The sequence below is a fragment of the Heptranchias perlo genome, chromosome 42 (genome assembly GCF_035084215.1).
Source record: "Heptranchias perlo isolate sHepPer1 chromosome 42, sHepPer1.hap1, whole genome shotgun sequence".
In the NCBI taxonomy this organism is placed as follows: Eukaryota; Metazoa; Chordata; class Chondrichthyes; order Hexanchiformes; family Hexanchidae; genus Heptranchias; species Heptranchias perlo.
The window spans coordinates 5,956,563-5,961,457 of NC_090366.1; the positions used below are offsets into that span (position 1 = coordinate 5,956,563).

At 46.2% G+C, this 4,895-nt stretch overlaps 1 non-coding gene across 1 annotated transcript; it reads left to right on the forward strand.

The window, feature by feature from the left end:
* Nucleotides 1-4,525: 4,525 nt before the first annotated feature.
* Nucleotides 4,526-4,610, forward strand: trnak-uuu (transfer RNA lysine (anticodon UUU)). Its single transcript is given in 2 exon segments — nt 4,526-4,562; nt 4,575-4,610. It is a non-coding gene; the product is annotated as a tRNA-Lys (tRNA).
* Nucleotides 4,611-4,895: the final 285 nt, after the last annotated feature.

Genomic DNA, 4,895 nt, shown 5'->3' on the forward strand with positions numbered 1-4,895 from the left:
GTCCAATACCATCAAAATTGGCCTTTCCCCAATTCAGAAATTTAACTTTAGGTCCAGACCTATCATTCTCCATAGCTATCTTAAAACTAATGGAATTCTGATCACTGGTCCCAAAGTGATCCCTCACTAACACTTCTGTCACCTGCCCTTCCTTATTTCCCAAGAGGAGATCAAGTTTTGCCCCCTCTCTAGTCGGGCCATCCACATACTGAATGAGAAATTCCTCCTGAATACACTCAACAAATTTCTCTCCATCCAAGCCCCTAATGCTATGGCTGTCCCAGTCAATGTTGGGAAAGTTAAAGTCCCCTACTATTACCACCCTATTTTTCTTGCAGCTGTCTGTCATCTCCATACATATTTGCTCCTCAATTCCCCGTTGACAATTTGGGGGTCTGTAGTGCAATACTATCAAAGTGATCTCTCCCTTCTTCTAAACTCCAGTGTATACAGGCCCAACTTGTCCAATCCTGCCTCTACCACCAATTCAGGCAGATAATTCCATACACCCACCACCCTCTGGGTGAAAACGTTTTTCCTCATGTCCCCTCTTGTCCTTCCGCCAATCAGCTTAAATCGATGTACTCTCGTTCTTGAACTCTCCGCTCGGGGAAACAGGTACTTCCTGTCTACGCCATCTGGGCCCCTCATTATTTTGTGCACCTCAATCAAGTCACCCCTCAGCCTCTTCTGCTCCAAGGAAAACAACCCCAGCCTGCCCAATCTCTCCTCATGGCTGCAATTTTCAAGTCCTGGCAACATTCTTGTAAATCTTTTCTGCACTCTCTCCAGGGCAATTAAGTCCTTCTTGTAATGTGGTGACCAGAACTGCGCATAATTCTCCAGCTGTGGCCTTACCAACGTTTTATACAGTTCCATCATTACATCCCTGCTTTTGTATTCTACACCTTGGCTAATAACGGAGAGCATTCCCCATGCCTGCTTCACAACGTTATCTACCTGTGCTGCCACCTTCAGGGACCTGTGAACATGCACTCCAAGGTCTCTCACTTCCTCCACCCCTCTCAATGTATTCCCATTTGCTGCGTATTCCCTTTTACTGTTTGCCCTCCCACGTGCATTACTTCACACTTCTCCGGGTTGAACTCCATTTGCCACTTTTCCGCCCACTCCACCAACCCATTGATATCTTCTTGGAGTCCACAGCTATCCTCTTCACTATCAACGACACGGTCAATTTTTGTGTCGTCTGCAAATTTGCCAATCATGCCCCCTACATTCAAGTCCAAATCATTAATATATACCACAAACAGCAAGGGACCCAACACTGAGCCCTGTGGCACACCACTGGAAACAGATTTCCATTCGCAAAGACATCCATCCACTTTTACCCTTTGTTTCCTGTTACTGAGCCAATTTTGGATCCAATTCACCACATTTCCCTGTATCCCATGGGCTTTTACATTTCTGACCAGTCTGCCATGTGGGACCTTGTCAATTACCCGACTAAAATCCATGTAGACAACATCCACTGCACCACCCTCATCAATCCTCCTTGTCACTTCCTCAAAGAATTTAATCAGATTTGTAAGGCATGACCTTCCCTGAACAAATCCATGCTGACTATCCCTGATTAAACCTTGCCTTTCCAAGTGACAGTTTATCCTATCTCTCAGGATTGATTCTAATAGTTTGCCCACCACCGAGGTAAGACTGACCGGTCTATAATTGTTCAGCCATTCCCTCGTACCCTTTTTAAACAATGGTACTACGTTTGCAGTCTTCCAGTCATCCGGTACCTCCCCTGTATCTAGTGAGGATTGGAAAATGATCCTCAGAGCATCGCGATTTCCTCCCTGGCTTCCTTCAATAGCCCATGAAACAATCCATCCGGCCCTGGTGACTTATCAACTTTCAAGGATTCCAGTCCCTCGAGTACTTCCCCTCTCGTTATGTTTACCTTATCCAATATTTCACACCTCTCCTCTTTAAATACTACGTCCGGATCATCCCTTTCCTTTGTGAATACAGAGACAAAATATTGATTTAAAACCCTACCCACATCCTCTGCTTCTACACACAAGTTACCCTTATCATCCCTGATAGGTCCCACCTTTTCCTTGGCTATCCTCTTGTTCTTAATGTACTAATAAAACATCTTTGGGTTCTCTCTAATCTTACTAGCTAATATTCTTACATGCCCTCTCTTTGCTTTCCTTATTTCCTTTTTTATGTAATCTCTGTACTTTCTATACTCCTCTCGGCTTTCTGCAGTATTTAGTTTTCTGTGACAGTTATAACCTTTCTTTTTCTGCTTTATCTTGCCCCGTATACTTCTAGACAACCAGGAGGCTCTAAATTTGGCAGTGCCACCCTTTTTCTTTGAGGGGACGTGTCTGCATTGTACCCGTAGAATTTCACTTTTTCGTGCCTCCCATTGGCTTGCCACTGATTTCTCCTGAATTAGTTGTGTCCAGTCCTCTTCTGCCAAATCAACTCTTAGTTCTGTAAAATTTGCCTTACCCCAATTTAAAACATTTACTCCTGATTTAACTCTGTCCTTTTAAAAAATAATGCTAAAACGAACTGTAGTGTGGTCACTCTCCCCAATATGGTCACCCGCTGTCACTTCAACCACTTGCCCATCTTCATTTCCCAGGACTAAATCTAGAATTGCATCCCCTCTTGTTGGGCTTGTCACGTACTGGCTAAAAAAGTTCCCCTGGAAACCGATCAAGAATTTTGCGCCCTCTGTGCCCCTCACACTGTTTGAATCCCAGTTGATGTTCGGGTCGTTGAAGTCCCCTACTATTATTGCCCTCTTATTTTTGCACTCAGAAATTTGCCTACATATTTGTTCTTCTATCTCCCTTTCACTATTCGGGGGTCTATAGTACACTCCTAGTAGTGTGACTGCACCTTTTTTATTTCTTAGCTCAACCCATATGGTCTCGATTGATGATCCATTTAGCAAATCATCCCTTCTCACAACTGGAATTGATTCTTTAACCAATAATGCTACCCCATCTCCTTTTTTATCATCTACACTATCCTGCCTGAAAACTCTATATCCAGGGGTATTAAGCTGCCAATTATCCCCCTCTTTCAGCCAGGTTTCCGTTATAGCAATGATATCATGCTGCCATGTGTCTATCTGTGCCCTTAGCTCATCTGCTTTGTTTGTAATACTCCTTGCATTGAAGTATATACCCTTTAACCCCTTCAAATTCCTGTGCTGAACACGATTTACCTTTGCTTCTTTTGCCTTTCAGAGTCGCTAACTGCGTCACGAACTTATTTTCTACTGCCCATTTCCTGGTCTGAATTTGTCCCATCTGTACCTGCTCTTTGGTTCCCATCCCCCTCCCCAACACAACTAGCAAATGCCCCCGCGAGGATATTGGTCCCAGTTCTGCTTGGGTGCAACCCGTCCAGCTTGTACAGGTCCCGCCTTTCCCAGAATCGGTCCCAATGCCTCAGGAATTTAAACCCCTCCCTCCTACACCATCTCTCAAGCCACGCATTCATCTGGTCTATTAGCCTATTTCTGCTCTCGCTGGCACGTGGCACTGGGAGTAATCCTGAGATTACTACCTTAGAGCTCCTGCTTTTTAATCTATTTCCTAACTCCCTATATTCTGCTTGCAGGACCTCATCCTTTTTTTTAACCAATATCGTTGGTACCAATATGGACCACGACCTCTGACTGTTCACCCTCCCCATCCAGAATGTCCTGCAGCCGCTCCGTGACATCCTTGACCCTGGCACCAGGGAGGCAACATACCATCCTGGAGTCATGTCTGTAGCTGCAGAAACGCCTTTCTGTTCCCCTTACAATTGAATCCCCAATCACTATTGCTCTCCCATTCCTTTTCCTCCCCTCCTGTGCAGCTGAGTCACTCGTGATGCCCCGGTCTTGGCTCTTGCCGCATTCCCCCGATAAACCATCTCACCCAACAATATTCCAAGAGGAATATCTGTTTGAGAGGGAGATGGCCCCAGGGGACTCCTGCTCCACCTGCCTAGTCCTTTTACTCTGCCTGGCGGTCACCCATTTACTTTCCGCCTGTGTAATCTTTCCCTGCGGAGTGACCACCTCACTGAACGTGCTATCCACGATAATCCCAGCATCGCGGATGCTCCACAGTGAATCCACCCGCAGCTCCAGCTCTGAAATGCGGTTAGCCAGGAGCTGCAGCTGGACACACTTCCTGCACACATGGTCGCCAGGGAGACCAGTCGTGTCCTTGACTTCCCACATCGGACAGGAGGAGCATATCACGGGTGCGAGCTCTGCTGCCAAGACTTGCCTCAGATGAAGCTCGTTCGTGAATCCCTTTAAGGAGTTTACTCCTTTAAATTACTCTTAATTGAGAGAATGTGAACTACACTGGGGAGAGTTCGCTGTCCATGTTTCTGACATCACGTTCAACAGAAACAAGAATTCTCCTCAACACGTGACTGAGAATTTTACAAAAGGGACCCTCATCCCAACTCAATGTCAATTGTGGATAATTCAGAATCTTACCATGAATGTGTATAATGGAACACCAACTAACAGCGAGCCTGGGTAGCTCAGTCGGTAGAGCATCAGACTTTTAAAGCCGGTAGTGATCTGAAGGTCCAGGGTTCAAATCCCTGTTACGGCTCCAAATTTTGAAACAGCTGGCAAGCTCTGACTTTGCAGCAGAGCAACAGCTCCGGGACAGACGATGCCTGCGATGTGTTGTGAAAGCTTCAGTGGGATCTTGATCCCCAGGGATGGTCAGTCATGCGCTGTCTGAGGCTGCTTCCTGCCAGCAATGTGTGATTGGAGAGCGCGGGGCCAGAATATTGTTGCTGTCGTGGCCTCACTCACTCCTGTTGCCACGGCTGCAATGCGGTTTCGAATTGCAGATATTAACCGAGACAGCGCTGCAGGATCCTTGAATGAT